The sequence below is a fragment of the Populus nigra genome, chromosome 5 (genome assembly GCF_951802175.1).
Source record: "Populus nigra chromosome 5, ddPopNigr1.1, whole genome shotgun sequence".
NCBI classification, from domain to species: Eukaryota; Viridiplantae; Streptophyta; class Magnoliopsida; order Malpighiales; family Salicaceae; genus Populus; species Populus nigra.
The window spans coordinates 10518480-10536158 of NC_084856.1; the positions used below are offsets into that span (position 1 = coordinate 10518480).

Sequence of the window (17679 nt, forward strand, 5' to 3'; positions counted from 1 at the left end):
TTTGACATTGCATGGATCGTATCAAAGTATCTAATAGTCAATAAAAATGATGCCACTAGCTTATATTTGGATAGCTAGTGAATAAAATATCTTGTAAGTCAATTACATTACCATTAGCACCACTCAAAACAGCTAGTCAATTAAATATTTTTACATTCAATTACATTGACACCACTAGCTCCTGATACAATCCAGGAAAGGTCAAATTCGGATTTTGATGTAAAAAGTGCAACTATACAGTTTTACAGCAATAGTCATAATTCTCAATCCGACCGTTGGATCGGGTTACAATTTTACGTGGAGTCTTCTGACATGTTTTCCTACCTTGGTTTAAAATTTCAGGTCAAGCGGAGTGTATACCAAACCGATGAAGTTTATCTAAAAGGATGTGGCAGCTTATTTGGGAATCTCCTAATTCTCCAAAGATCTTTAATGGGCTGCAACATAGTTTTCAAGTGTGGCAAGGATTCATAATTATTTCAGAATCCTTTTCTTACAAGGATTCCTTATTAATCCTAACTATAAAAAGGAAAGAAGCCTTCAGAATAAATTCTACCTCCAGATCAGATTTCCTAGTCTATTTAGGACTTCTTAATGGTGACAAATCTGATGCTAGCATATTTAGGATATTAATTTCGGATTTCTTATTGTTACTATTATTTTCTTCTTAGTTTAGGGTTTATTTATATTATTTGGGTTTAATTGTAAGTGGGCATCATAAAAGTCCACATAAGGGGTCCATTAGGGTTTATTTTAGTTTCGAGCACTATAAATAAGGGCAAAAGCAAACATGTAAGGAGACAATTCAGAATAATAAAACTTCTTGTTTGCCGCACTTTGTTTGTATGAGTGTTGGTGAGATAATCTCCCTTCCACGGTTCTCTAAAGAACTGAAAACCGACTTATCGAAGAACAACTGTCTTTGTGGCGTCATTCCTTATATTTCTCGTTCGCAAATCAATATTCGTTGGGTGGGGGTCTCCGTTTCCAATAACGCTGGTGCCTAGGTACAAGTTATCTTTGTGTCATACTCCTATCAAACCTGATTTAGTTGGTTTTCCGGGACTTGGTGTTTTTGCATGTGGGTTGCGTGACCATGTGATCATGAGGTTCACATCATTTGGTATCAGAGCTTGGCTCCATTAATCAGGTTATATCCTTCTGAAAATTTTCGTTTCTTGTTGTTTCCGCAAAAATTCCTTAGTGTCCAATTTCTTCTCCTCTTGATTTTTGCAGCATATCAGAAAAACAAAAATAGTTATTTCATTTGGTTCCTGACTAAAATATATCAGTGGCATAAAAAAAAAGAGTAAAAAAAAAAAGTCGTTCAAAAAGGCATTGAATTGTTTCTGCCGCAGAAAACTAAACAAAGGAAAATTTGATCAAATCAAATTGGAATGAGCTCAAATTTGATTTTGTTATTACTGGGACTCTAATCGCACCACATATTAATTTTGGATTCATTTGGATATCATTTGATTTGGGTTTCAAATTCGGGCCTAATCAGGTCTGATTCACAATGAATTTTGCGTCAGTATATCAAACCTTATCGTAAATTGATTAAATTTTATATTCTATCTATTTGGGTTGATATCGCACTATATCTTATATTTTAACTCAATTGGACATCATTTACTTTAGGTTCTAGATTCCGACTTAACTCGTCGTAAACGAGTCTGTTTTGCGTCAACTTTTAAAATTCAGATTCTTTCTGTTGTTTTCATTTCTTGTAGTTTATTTTCATCATATAAGTAAGGGTGATGAGAATTGTGTGGAAAAAGTGAGAGAAAAGAGAGAAAGAGAGAGAGAGTGGTGCTGTCGGAGCTACATCTACTCCGTCCACCGTTGGATTATTCTCATTTTTTACTATGTTGTTCCTTCCAACCTTCTCTCAACATTGACCGAACGGATTTGTTATCCAATCAAAGAGGTAAGAGATATTGATCTCGCAATATTTCTACTATTCTGCATTTTCAGTTCTGGAACTATAGAGAAGTGGTGAAATTGCAGCATATTGCATGGATTTTCTTCATGATTTCTGTTATGGCTGTCATAGACATGAAGGCCTTTGCCATATGTGAAGATTAAATCACAGTTCTTTGGAAAAGTTTCAATTTTCTTGCTAGTTCCAGAGTGGTTTGTCGTAGCTTGATCTCCTTTGTTCACCGTTGGATCGTTACCATATTTGAGTATGTTGTTCTTCGGAACCTACTCTACGTCTTGACCGAACGGATTTTTGTTACAATCAGTGTGCTGGGAGATATTGGCCTCGTAATTCTGTTATTTCTGAGCTTAGGTTGCTTCTTGGACTCAGTTTATCTTATTAGAATTTTGCTCTCTCTAATATTTGTATGCTACCATAATGTCTCTATGCTCTTCTGTGGAAAATGTTCCAATGGTTAGCTCTCACATTGAACAACATAATCAAGTTAAGTCTGGACATACATTAAGATTAGAACTGCAAGATATGTTGAATAGCCATGGGATGAGGATTTCTCAGTTTCAAGCTGATTCTGATGCTAGTATAGAGAAACACTCTACTGCCCAAGCCTCTAATGTTGTTCCAGAAATGAACCATGTGTTGGGTTCTAAAGTTGATGAGGTGAAGGTAGGGTCTCATCAACAAGAACAACTAAAACCTAGACCCAAATTGAATTTTTTAAATGCTTTGAAGGGTTCTGGTGTTGATGACAATGAGGGTAGCAAGACCCTTGGCATTAGTTCAGTCCGTAATCTGCACTTTGCTCCCCCTACTATGACTGATGGTCGTGTGACAGTAGCTCCTCCTCTTGATGTGTTTGAAGATGGCTGTGAATTTTGGAAATCCACCCTAGTTGGTCATTTTGTGGGGCAGAAATTACCGTATCCCATGGTTAATTCTATTGCCAAAAGAATATGGAGCTCCTACGGTCTATCAGAAGTTTTGTCTTCGGATAATGGCTTCTTCATCTTCACCTTTGATTCGGTTGATCATGCCATTAATGTGCTGGAAAGAGCCCAATGGCACATGGCAAACAGGCCTTTGGTGCTTAAACGTTGGCAACCGAACATGCAATTTTTGAAAGATGATTTGGCAAGAGTTCCGGTATGGGTTAAGCTGTATAATGTCCCTCTCGAGTATTGGACTATTAAGGGGCTGAGCTGTGTAGCGAGTGCTATTGGAGTCCCCCTTCATGCGGATCATACGACATTGTTGCGTAAAAGGCTTAGTTACGCAAGAGTTTGCGTTGAGATAGATGCTTCGAAGACGTTGGTTAAGGAATATGATCTTCGCTGTCCAAATGGGTTATTCATAACAATTTCAGCTGAATACGAATGGATACCGTCGAAGTGCAGTAATTGCAATGTCTTTGGACACACCACAGCGCTATGTGCTACTAATAACATTGATAATCTTAAAGTGGTGGCAGAGGGTAAGAGGAATCTAGGAGCTATGAACTCTAAATCTGCGGATAACAAGCCGAATCAGTTTCAGTGGCAGGTAGTTGGTAAACGAAACAAGGGTTCTGTGAGTGGGGAGAATGCTCCCTTGGCATCTAAAGTGGGTAATTGTGATGAGAATGGTTGTTCAACATCTGGTATACATATGCCTGATTGTAATATGAATGATCATGCGACATCAGATGTGTGCAATGCTGGTTGTCATGAAGATGAAAATCCTTCCTCTCCTCTTGTCTTGAAGAGTTTACGAGAAGACATGAAACAGGAGCAAGGGGCTGCAAGTACTGCTTTAGATCAAGATATGGACGCAATGGGAGGTGATACAGATGGGGAACCAACCGATATCATGACAACCCCTCAAACCCCGAATTCCACCGAAAGGGAAACTGTTAATCAGTTAGCTATTAAGGCTAGAGACTCTCTAGAGAAAAAGAAAAGGGGTTCAAAAGCCTCTTCAAAGAAGAATCAGAAATCTGGCTCCTCTCCAGGAGGCACGTCAAGGTAATCTTTGTGTTGCTGTTTGTACTTCTCTCTATTTTCCTATGATTATTGGATGTTAGAATATTAGAGGTTTGAATGATCCTATAAAGCATTCAGAATTGCGTAGACTCATCCATCAAGAGAGGATAGCTTTTTTTGGTTTGGTTGAAACTCGAGTTAAAGACAAGAATAAAGATAATGTTTCTAAACTTCTTCTGCGTTCTTGGTCCTTCTTGTATAATTATGATTTCTCTTGTCGTGGTCGTATTTGGGTTTGTTGGAATGCTGATACGGTGAAGGTGGATGTTGTTGGAATGTCAGACCAGGCTATTCATGTTTCTGTCACTATATTAGCTACCAAAATCAGTTTCAATACTTCAATTATTTATGGAGACAACAATGCTTCCTTACGTGAGGCATTATGGGCTGATATAGTGAGTCGTAGTGATGGATGGGAGCCAACCCCGTGGATTCTTATGGGTGACTTTAATGCTATCCGCAACCAGTCGGACAGGTTAGGAGGGTCTACTACGTGGGCTGGTACCATGGACAGATTGGATACATGTATTCGAAAAGCGAAAGTAGATGATCTTCGGTATTCAGGTATGCATTATACTTGGTCGAACCAAGATGCAAGAAGGACAAAATTTCTCATCTTTGTTTTGCTGACGACTTGATGACTTTTAGCAACGGGGATGTAAACTCAATTCGTATGATCAGAACTGTGCTCACAAAGTTTCAAGACCTATCAGGTCTGTATCCAAATCCAAACAAAAGTGACATCTTCTTGAGCGGTGTGTTAATTGCTGAGAGGGAACAAATTATTGATATTCTTGGGTTTAGAGAGGGGGAGCTCCCTATGAAATATTTGGGAGTACCTCTTCTCTCGTCCAGACTAACGGTTGTTTATTGTAAGGGCCTCGTGAATTGAATCACCTCTAAAGTTCGACATTGGACTTGTAGAACACTCTCGTATGCAGGACGGGTACAACTGATTAATTTAGTCTTATTTTCCATACAGGTCTATTGGGCATCTCTCTTTCTCTTACCTGGGCAAGTAATTAAAAATGTGGAGCAAATTATGAAATCCTTTCTTCGGTCAGGTTCAGATATGAGAACTACTTGGGCTAAAGTGGCTTGGGATCAGGTATGTCGTCCAAAAAAGGAGGGGGGGCTAGGAATAAAAAGGATAACAGAATGGAACAAGATTGCTTTGTTGAAACACATTTGGAATATCAGATGGTTGAATGGCATGACATTGTGTGGTTCAAGAATGCTGTTCCAAGACATTCATTTCTTCTATGGATGGCTGTCCAACAGAAACTCACAACTCAAGATAAATTTCATCCGTTTGGTATACATGGTTCCAATAGATGCTCACTCTGTCTCTGCAACAATGAGGATCACAACCACTTGTTCTTTGAATGCTCCTATACTAAAGCGATCTGGGGGGATGTTTGTGACAGATGCGACATTCCAAGAATGACAAAAGGCTGGGATGAATGGATTCGATGGGCCACTATCTCTTGGCATGGCAAGAGTTTCATTAATTTTTCTTGTAAACTGAGTTTTGCAGCTACAGTGTATCATGTATGGCAAGAACAGAATGCAAGGATCTTTGCTGGAATGTCTAGAACTTCGAATTTGGTCTTTAATCAAATTGAATATATCATTCGTGATAAGCTTGATTTGATGAGGAATGTCGTACCAACAAATGAAAACAAAAGGATCCAGCGAGCTTGGAGGGTGAATACCATAGATTCTTAATTTGTTAGTTAGCTGGTTGTATTGGTTTCCCTAACGAATCTAGTGAGGTTTCAGTTTTATGGTCGGTGGTTAGCCTGTAGCCATCTGTTGTTTTATGTTTCTGTTATCATTGTAAATCTGGGGTATGCCCCTTATAATGTTTGTAACTTCTTCTTTTAATACATACGTCAACTTACCAAAAAAAAAAACACTACTATCTCAATCTTGATTGTGGGTGGCGTAACTACGTGATCACGAGGTTCGCATCAATATTTCCCTTATAGTCTACAAAATCACAACCATATATTTTGATACCAACTATAACACCCTAAACTTTTTGAACAACTCTCATCCTTCAAATCATCGTATACTTGAAATTTAAAGGTAATTTTCTTTTTTATACAACCATAAAAACTACTTTAAACTCAACATCCAACAATTTCCTTAAGAATTACATTAGTACACAATCTCTATTTGGGTTTGGGTGCATATGCGCAACGAGAGATTTCCAACCCATAAGAAATCAAAGCTACAACCACGAGTAGATGGATCATTTCAGATCCTTTAGAGGATCAATGAAAATGCTTATAAAGTTGATTTGCGAGGTGAGTATGGTGTTCGTGCTACATTTAATATTTCTGATCTTACTTTGTTTGATGTAGGTGATGATTCGTGGTCGAATCTTGTTGAAGAGAGAGGGGAGGGATGATGAGGATCAGCCCAACACCAAGCATAATCATGCCTACGACCTATTAGAGGTGCTAATTGGGCCAATTACTAAAGCTAGGGCAAAGAATTTTAAACATGTATTGAATGGGCTTGTTTAAAACATATGGAGCAAGATGGACCTATAGAGAGGCTTGGGACATTTAAAGAGCATCAAAGAAAGCCTATAATTAATCTAATTCAGGTTCAAGAAGAGCCTAAATCTTGTGGAACAAGGGGTTGATATGTCCAGCTCCATACCAACCTTGTTAGGCTTGTTTCTTTCCTAATGCTGCAAGGATAGAAAAGTTAGTAATTTATTCTCCTCATTAAGGAAGTTGGCCAGATCTTGTTCCTAAAGAAGGGAGGATTATTTAATGTTTTTCCTAACCTAGGAAGGAAAGTAATTAAATCAGCAATAAAGGAGAAAATATGTTTTCTTATTTGTCTAAGTTAAACAAGGAAATCTAAACTAATCAAGGACATCAAAGGGGGCAGCAACACAAATTTTCCAAATCCGATTTCTCCTAGTTTATTTTGGACTTTTTAAGGGTGACAATTTAATTCTAACATATTTAAGATGATAATTTTCAGATTTTTACTATTTTTATTATTTTTTTCTTAGTCTTTGGGTTATTATTACTTTTTTGGGTCATATTTAAGATGGTTCTCTAAACAACTGAAAATGACTTATGGAAGAACAACTGACTTCATAGCGTCATCCTTACACTTCTCGTTCACGAATCAATATTTGTTGGGTGGGGGTTTTTCATTTTCAATAGTGCTGGTATCTAGGTACAAGGTATCTTTGTGTCACACTCCTATCAAACCTCATTTACTTGACTTTCCGGGAATTGGCGTCTTTACACACGGGTTGTGTGACCAAATGATCACGAGGTTCGCATCATTTGGTATCAGAGCTTGGCTCCATTAATCAGGTTATTTCCTTATGAAATTTTCATTTCTTGTTGTTTCCACAAAAATTCCTCAGCGTCCAATTTCTTTTTCTCCTTGAATTTGTGGCATATCAAAAACAAAAACTTGCTATTTCATTCTACTATTATCCAAAATATATCAGAAGCATAAAAAAAAAGGGAAAAGAGAAAAAAAAAACAAATCAGACGTTTGTTGGTTTTTGCCGCAGAAAACTAAATAAGGGAAAATTGGATCAAATCAATTCGTAATTAGTTCGAATTTGATACTCTGGTTATGGGGGTAATAATCGCAACACATAATACTTTTGGGGTCAATTTGATAGTGTTTTGCTTTGGTTTTCATTTTCAGATCTAATCAGGTCTCATTCATAACGTTTTTACGTCAGCATATCAAACCTTATCGTAAATTTTTCAAATTTTACATTCTGTCTATCAAGGTTGAAATCGACCTATATTTGCAATTTCAGCTCAATTGGACATCATTTACTTTAGATTTCAGATTCGGACTTAACTCGTCGTAAACGAGTCTGTTTTTGCGTCAACTTTTGAAATTTGCTTTCTTTGTGTTGTTTTCATTTCTTGTACTATATTTTCAAAATATCTAACATATTTGGGTGTTGATTCATCATTTTGCATATTTGGTTTCTATTTTTATTCGAGTCTTCAGTTTTGTTCATATTTCGGATAATTCGCTTGCTACTCACGAGACTATAATCGTAGTTTTGTTTAGCTTCTTTTATGGTTTTTTTTATTGCTTCTTGAGTCTTATGTACATCATGGGATTGCGCTGCTAAGTTGGTTCTATTTGTTGTTGGTTTCAGTTCCGCAAGAACCGTAAGGTGAGACAAGATAATGTGGACCAGCCCAGAAACACCATCAAGGACCCATTACATGTTCCAAATTGATATGGTTTAGCCTTGTGATACGAATCAAGTAAGGTCAGATTTGCATTTTGGCATAAAAAGCGCAACAGTCCAGGTTTACGGCAACAACCATAATTCTCAATCTGACCATTGGATTGGGCTAACAGTTTCTGTGGGCTCTCCAAACATGTTGTCCTACTATGGGTTAAATATTCAGGTTAATCGAAGTTCGGAAAGGCACCACAATATTGGTCAACAGAGGTTGTATGAATTTTGTTATTTACTTCCATTTCACTTGTGGACTTCCTATTTGGTTAGGATTCTAATAGTCATCTCCAAATGAGGCTTCTAAGAGGTTCGAATTGCTGTCCAAAGTTAGAGTCAGATTTGTGTCCGAATTTTTACTGAAATTGTGTTATGTTCTTCTTTATAGATTTCGGTTCTTTAGCTTGTAAAACTCATTATTTCAGTTCGATTCAAGTTATTTCATGTTTATTAAAGTGTTATTATATATAATCATGGTTGGCTAATCTTCTTTTTGGATCCAAATCAAGGATGATGGTGCTTGAGGTGAGTTATTTAAGATATGAATGAATCTTAATGTTTATCTTCTTATTTTCTTCATGAATGTTTTATTATTGCAAAGAAATTTTAGAAATCATTTAGGTAATGTTATAATCTTGAATTTTTATGCACAAATTTTACTTTTGGTATAGAGATTGCTTGATTCAATGTCTTACTTAATATGAAAGTACTTGTTCATTGGACTTGGGGAAAGATTCTAAAGCTCAGATCCTTAGCATGGCCGAAGATGAAGTACATCATAGGAGATGGAATGACAACCTCTCTATGGTTTGACAATTGGCATCCTCACAGCCCACTCGCGGATTCTTACGGGGAAAGATTCATCTATGATTCAGGTATGGCCAAGAACGCGAAGGTGAATGTGCTAATTCATAACTCAGAATGGAAAACTCCTACCACCCAAGCTATTGGCTGGCACCCCATTATAGAAGCTATTCCTTCCAATTCTAATCCTAAGATGGGGCAAAAAGGATGAGATAGTTTGGTTGGATTCGCCAAATCACAGATTCTCGATCAAAGTAGCTTGGGAAAAACTAAGACGTCATCGTCAGATGGTTGAATGGCATGACATTGTGTGGTTCAAGAATGCTGTTCCAAGACATTCATTTCTTCTATGGATGGCTGTCCAACAGAAACTCACAACTCAAGATAAACTTCATCGGTTTGGTATACATGGTCCCAACAGATGCTCACTCTGTCTCCGCAACAATGAGGATCACAACCACTTGTTCTTTGAATGCTCCTATACTAAAGCGATCTGGTGGGATGTTTGTGACAGATGCGACATTCCAAGAATGACAAAAGGCTGGGATGAATGGATTCGATGGGCCACTATCTCTTGGCATGGCAAGAGTTTCGTCAATTTTTCTCGTAAACTGAGTTTTGCAGCTACAGTGTATCATGTATGGCAAGAACGGAATGCAAAGATCTTTGCTGGAATGGCTAGAACTTCGAATTTGGTCTTTAATCAAATCGAATGTATCATTCGTGATAAGCTTGATTTGATGAGGAATGTCGTACCAACAAATGAAAACAAAAGGATCCAACGAGCTTGGAGGGTGAATACCATAGATTCTTAATTGTTAGTTAGCTGGTTGTATTGGTTTCCCTAACGAATCTAGTGAGGTTTTAGTTTTATGGTCGGTGGCTAGCCTGTAGCCATATGTTGTTTTATGTTTATGTTATCATTGTAAATCTGGGGTATGCCCCTTATAATGTTTGTATCTTCTTCTTTTTAATACATACGTCAACTTACCCAAAAAAAAAGAAAGTACTTGTTCATTCTTAAGCAATAATCAATTTTCATCTTTTTAAACTTCATTGTCTTCCGATCTAATATCACCATCGTTGATATTTGGTTGAGTAATCTTATATATGTTGAAGGAATCACCAATACATCACCATTAAAATTAATTTGGACCAAGACTTACGTTTTCTTATTATTTAAAATCTATTTACACTTTTTCATCTTTGAAAACAAATCCATCAATCATTTTCAACCAAGTTATTGTTCATTTAAGTTCTCTTGAGTTTTTTTTGTTACCTAGCTTAATTTCCAGATCTAGCTCTCTGTGGATATGACCTCGATCTTACCGAGTTAACATTGCACACTCGTGCACTTGCAAGTTAAAACAAGACGATCATAAAAAGCAGTCAAGCAGGAAATTTCCATAGTGTTGGGGGAGATGATGATTTAAATGCTATGAAATTGAAAATACCTTCCTTTCAAGGTAAAAATAATCCCAAGACGCATTTGGAGTGGAAGAAACTGGTGGATTAGATTTTTGATTGCCATAACTATCGGAGGCAAAGAAAGTAAAATTGGCAATCATCGAATTCACAGATTACGCATTGATTTGGTGGGATAAGAATGTGATTAGTATAAGGAGTTGAGAGAGGCCGGTAGCATCGTGGGAGGAGATGAAAGTGTTGATGAGAAGGCGATTTGTGCCTAACCACTATTATAAAGATTTGTATCCGAAATTGCAGGGTTTGAATCAGGGTTCTAGGTCTGTGGTTGAGTTTCATTCGAGCCAATGTGATTAAGGATAGGAAAGCTACCTGATGTGCATCATGGGAATTATTATCCATCTCGTAAAGTTAAATGATGCGAACCTCGTGATCACGTGGTCACGTAACCCACACGCAAAGACATCAATTCCCGGAAAGCCAAGTAAATCAGGTTTGATAGCAGTGTAACACAAAGATAACTTGTACCTAGGCATCAGCACTATTGGAAACGGAAACCTCCACCCAACGAATATTGATTCGCGAACGAGAAGTATAAGGAATGACGCCACGAAGATAGTTGTTCTTCGATAAGTCAGATTTCAGTTCTTTAGAGAACCATGGAAGGGAGATTATCTCACCAACACACACAAAGTGCAACAAACAAGAAGTTTTATTAATCTGAATTGTCTAACTTACATGTCTGCTTTTGTCCTTATTTATAGTGACTCCAAACTAAAATAAACCCTAATGGACCCCTTATGTGGACTTATATGATGCCCACTTACAATTAAACCCAAATAATATAAATAAACCCTAAACTAAGAAGAAAATAATAGTAACAATAAGAAATCTGAAATTAATATCTTAAATATGCTAGAATCAGATTTGTCACCATTAAGATGTCCCAAATAGACTAGGAAATCTGATTTGAAGGTAGAATTTATTCTGAAGTCTTCTTTCCTTTTTGTAGGTAGGATTAATAAGGAATCCTTGTGAAAAGGATTGTGAAACATTTATGAATTCTTGACACACATGGAAACTATGCTGCAGCCAAAGATCTTTGGAGAATTAGGAGATTCCCAAATAAGCTGCCACATCCTTTTAGGAAAAGAATCCTAGCCAAATAGGAAGTTCACAAGTCAAAAGGAAGTAAATAACAAAATTCGTACAGCCTCTATTGACCCGTATTGAGATGCCTTCCCGAACTCTGATTGATCTGATATTTTAACCCAAGGTAGTACAACATGTCAGAAGACGCCACGTAAAATTTCAGCCCAATCCAACGGTCGGATTGAGAATTATGATAGTTGCCGTAAAACTGGATAGTTGCAATTTTTACGTCAAAATCTGAATTTGACCTTACATGGATCATATCATTAAATCTAATATGCTAGATGATTCAGAAGGTCCAATGATAAGAGCGAGAGCAAAACAACTACAAAGGGCCTTAACGAGTCAAATAGGAATGATTGAAGCTGCATTTGAGCTAAAAATTAGCAATCAGTTTGAAATTGGTTCAAGGTTGCTTATTTGCCTATAATTGGAGCTTCAAGATGCAAAAAGCCCTTAATGGTTCTTTTGATGCTGGGCTACTTGAATTTGGGTTAATAATGCAAATAAGTGAAGGAATTGATGCTGTTTACAGTCAGAACAATAAATGACTTTGAACCCGAATTTAAAGTCATCCATTACATGTGAAAACAAGACTAATCTAGGTGGATTTCAAGTTCAGAACGTGATCTTTCTATATTGTCTAACCATGATTGCATTGGACTTTTGTGCAAGAAGTTATAGCCATTTTAAATTTGGACTGTTTATGTTTCAATTAAATTAAAAAAATGTGTGTTAGTTAAATTTATCTAGTTACTTTGTCAAAGTCTAATTTTTGGGTTTGACTTCTGTCATGTTGAATTTTTCCTAACTTTGGAGGGATGTTCCAATTATAAATATAGTATCAGAATATGTAATGAAACACTTTTGGTCAAGATTTGAAACTTAATTCAGAGAATTAAGAATTGTTCTTCTAAATTGATTTTGTGAAGAACCCTACCTGACTTATCACTCTTCAATCACAAAGAGTGTGGCGTCGAAATCCTAGATTGATCTTTGTGGCGTCCAGATCAACTTATCAAAGTATTATTCTAGTCTATCCTCCATCTTATTTACCTTAAAATCACTATAATCCAGCCTAAAACCAAAAGAAAGACAACCAACCAGATCCATCCAAACCAAAAGAAAGACAACCAACCAGACCCATCCTTCATCCATTTTCATCAGATTCGTTGTTGCCGATTTTCGAATCATTCACGGCACATCACTACCATGGTTAGATGTCTAAATGGGCTCAATAGGGACATTGCAAATGTTGAAGAATTACAGTATTGTATGGAATTGGAGGCATGTTCCATATGGCAATGAAGGAGGAAAAACAAATAAGGAGAAGGGGCATTACACATTTTCAAACCAATTTAGCTTCACCTTCCTTACGTGACGACAATGGTGAGACAAGACCATTAGATTCAGCTAAACCTCACGTGAATTTTCACTCTTCCCATCCTTACATTCCCTTTTTAATTTTATTTGATTAGCATACATTTGTTTTAGAGAAAGAGGTACATGAGTGATGGTTTATCATCCTTTATAATTGTAAACCTATTTCTAAACCCATCATTGCTTTCCGATCAAACTGTCATGGACGCCCCAAATGTAAGTGACTAGCATGCATTGCGACTAACATCACACAAAACCTTATCAGAATACTTCCCAATAGAAAACACAATCAATATGTGCTTAGTAACCTTCACTCCACCACATTCATTCAATCATTGCAATCTATAAGGTTTAGGATGTTTAATACAACTCAGATTCAATTTCTTCATAAGAGTATTACTAGCTACACAACTACCTCCATCGATTATCATGCCATATACCTTGTGTTGGATATGACATCGAGTTGAAATGTGTTTTCCTGTTGGTGATCTACATCATCTTCTTTGATTTACATGTTCAGCGCACGCCTTATAACCAAAGCCTCCCCTCAACAGGATATGTAATCTCTTCATAACTACAATCCACCAAAAGTGGCATCTCTTTTACACGATCAAAAGATTGATGTCTTCTTCCAAGTGTAGGAGTGTCGAAGTAATAAATAATCTGGCAAGACTGGGGTCGAACCACACGGAGGTTAACTATATAAATTATAAATAATAAGAACAACAACAACAATAACAATAAGTTAAAGAGAGTTTTTGAGATGTTATATTGATGTAAGAATTAAAATAATTATCAAGGTTAGAGGATCCACTAATGGTATTTCAAACAAGTATATTATAAACTCTTTTTATTACTCAACTGGAAACCATACACAAAGGAGGTTCCAATCGGATTATAAATTGTTAACATGATTACATTAGTTATCTTATTTGAATAATGCTAATACTTGTAAATGTTGTGAGGCATTCATGGTTATAACTTATGTTAACAACAAATCAAGTTCCTTTCTATCACAGGTGTCGGTTATACCATACAGATGGGCTATAAAAGTGCTAAGTATTTGTTGTCCCAAGGGTTATACAACATAAATCTAGATTAACCATTTAACAAAGCAAAGTATTAAAAGTGAATAAGATAACAAATATAAAACATGTTAGTTACAAACATTAAGGTCCATGTTGAGTTTATATTATACTTATTCTTACACTATTAGTGTAACATTTTCACCCTGACATGATAAAGTTAGCTAAATATAATGAAAGAGAGAAATATAAATAAACAAGAAAAGAAAATGAAAAGCATAAACAAGAGATTAATATAAGCAAAACTTAAGCATTATATTTAGCTAAAGTTAAACTCATAAATTTTCGTACTTAAACTCATCAATCAATCCTTTCATTTATGTGATAGGCCTGCATTTAAGATGAACATTTACCATAAATTAAAGGTATCTTATGGTATCAGACTTGTTATTATAAAACATGCTAAAGTTAAGGAGTTATTGATACTTCAAGTGCAAAATGATGATATAAAACCTTGATAAAAATGCACTTTTAAGTACTAATCACTCTTCACTTTCAAATTTTTCACTTTCATATTCAACCTCCCTATTATCTCTTGTAAGTATAACTCTTCGTTTTGGACACTGAGATGCAATGTGCTCCTTCCCTAAACACTTAAAACATTTAATATCTCTATCACGAGTAGGTTGAGATTACGTGGTCACGTAACCCACGTGCAAAGACACCGATTCCTGGAAAGCCAAGTAAATCAGGTTTGATAGGAGTGTGACATAAAAATAACTTGTATCTAGACACCAGCACTATTGGAAACGAAAAACCCCGACACAATGAATATTGATTCGCGAATGAGAAGTATAAGGATGACGCCATGAAGACAGTTGTTCTTCAATAAGTCATTTTCAGTTCTTTAGAGAACCAATGAAGGGAGATTATCCCACCAACACACAACAAGTGGAGCAAACAAGAAATTTTATTAATCTGAATTGCGTAACCCTTACATGTTTGGTTATACTGACTCTAGACTTAAAGAAACCCTAATGTACCCCCCTAAGGTGGACTTATATGAAGTTCACTTACAATTAAGCCAAATAAGTAATAATAACCCAAAGACTAAAAAGAAAATAATATAAATCCAAAAATTACCATCATAAATATGCTAGATTCAGATTTATCACCCTTAAGAAGTCCAAAATAAACTAGGAGAAATCTGATTTGAAACATTGGTGTTGCTGCCCCCTTTGATGTCCTTGATTAGCTTGGATTTCCTTGTTTAACTTGGACAAATAAAAAAAACAAATTTCCTCCTTTGTTGCTGATTTAATTACTTTCCTTCTTTTTTTTTTGGTAAGTTGACGTATGTATTAAAAGAAGAAGATACAAACATTATAAGGGGCATACCCCAGATTTACAATGATAACAGAAACATAAAACAACAGATGGCTACAAGCTAGCCACCGACCATAACACTGAAACCTCATTGGATTCGTTAGGGAAACCAATACAACCAGCTAACTAACAAATTAAGAATCTATGGTATTCACCCTCCAAGCTCGTTGGATCCTTTTGTTTTCATTTGTTGGTGCGACATTCCTCATCAAATCAAGCTTATCACGAATGATACATTCGATTTGATTAAAGACCAAATTCGAAGTTCTAGACATTCCAGCAAAGATCCTTGCATTCCGTTCTTGCCATACATGATACACTGTAGCTGCAAAACTCAGTTTACGAGAAAAATTGACGAAACTCTTGTCATGCCAAGAGACAGTGGCCCATCGAATCCATTCATCCCAGCCTTTTGTCATTCTTGGAATGTCGCATCTGTCACAAACATCCCACCAGATCGCTTTAGTATAGGAGCATTCAAAGAACAAGTGGTTGTGATCCTCATTGTTGCGGAGACAGAGCGAGCATCTATTGGGACCATGTATACCAAACCGATGAAGTTTATCCATTTAATTACTTTCCTTCTTAGTTTAGGAAAAGCATTAAATAATCCTCTCCTTTTTAGGAACAAGATCTGGCCAATTTCCTTACTTAATTAGGAGAATAAATTGCTGAATTTCTATCCTTGTAGCATTAGGGAAAAAAACAAGGTTGTTATAGGGCCGGACACATCAGCCCCTTGTTCCACACGAATTGGGCTCTTCTTGGACCTGAATTAGATGAATTAAAGGCTTCTTAAATGTCCCAAGCCTCTCTAAGTCCATCTTGCTCCATATGTTCTGAACAAGCTCATTCAATGCTTCTTTAAGATTCTTTGCCCTAACTCTTGTCATTGGCCCAATTGGGCCTCCAATGGGTCGTTGGAATGATTACACTTGGTGTTGGGCTGATCCTCATCACGTATGAGCATCCTTTTTGGCCTTAAGTGGTTCGGGGCATAAGGCTTTGGTTGGACATCCTCCTCTCTCTTCATATTCGACCTCCATGTTGAGGAAGATAAAGCCGAATTGATCGGAAAATGTGTACTGCTCCTTTTTTTTATTTGCCTCTCCACCTTCGTTGCACAATGTTGTAATTCTACAACATTCGCAATGTCCCTATTCAGCCCATTTAGAAATCTAGCCATAGTAGCTTCCCTATCCTAAATGACATTGGCCCGAATCATTGTGATCTCCATCTCCTTAAAATACTCATCAACGAACCTAGAACCCTTATTCAAACCTTGCAATTTCATATACAAATCTTTATAATAGTGGTTAGGCACAAATCGCCTTCTTATCAACACTTTTATTCCTCCCACGACGTGGCCTCTCTGCACTCCTTCTACTAATCACATTCTGATCCCATCAAATTAGTGCGTAATTTGTGAACTCAATGACTACCAATTTTACCTTCTTCGCCTCCAAATAATTATGGCAATAAAAAATTCAATTGACCTTTTTCTCCCACTCCAAATACACCTCAAGATTGTTTTTACCTTAAAAAGAAGGTATTTTCAGTTTGAAAGTATCCAAATAACCATCTAAATCATCATGTCCCTGAACACTATGAAAATTTCCCCTTTAACCAAATTGGGCCCTAGTTCTATTCCTACAATCCCTTCGGTTTCTAGGCTGCCGAAAACCTTCCTAATGGCCTATGATCTCATCCTCAAAACCATTATCAATATCTTCCTTAAAATCCTCATAATGAGCCCAAAAAGCTCTACGGCGATCTCATGGTCCTTCGAGATACGCGGACGACGCTAGGAGAGCGTTTTGTTTCTTAATCAAGGAAATCGAGCTATCAAGAGGGTCGAATACCTGCAACGATTGGGAAATTCAAATTACATATGGTAATAACAAATTGAATATTTTTAATTCCTCTAGTCGAGCTAGCGATAAACCTGATCGCTAGCGATAGTCGTAACTCCACCTTTGAATGAGCCCACCTTGGCCTTTGAGCCCTACTACCAATGTTTACTTTCTGTTCATCCCCAGCCTTCCTCATGTCTTGGGAGTTTGTATGATGTGCCGTGAATGATTCAAAAATCGACAACAATGAATCTGATGAAAAATGGAAGAAAGATGGGTATGGTTGGTTGTCTTTCTTTTGGTGTTTAGGCTGGATTATAGTGATCTTAAGGTAAATAAGATGGAGGATAGACTAGAATGGTACTTTGATAAGTCAATCTGGACGCCACAAAGTTCAATCTAGGATTTTGATGCCACACTCTTTGTGAATGAAGAGTGA

General features: G+C 36.7%; 1 pseudogene; it reads right to left on the reverse strand.

The window, feature by feature from the left end:
- LOC133694393 (uncharacterized) overlaps nt 1-17679 on the reverse strand; it is a 73343-nt pseudogene that overhangs the window by 46957 nt on the left and 8707 nt on the right.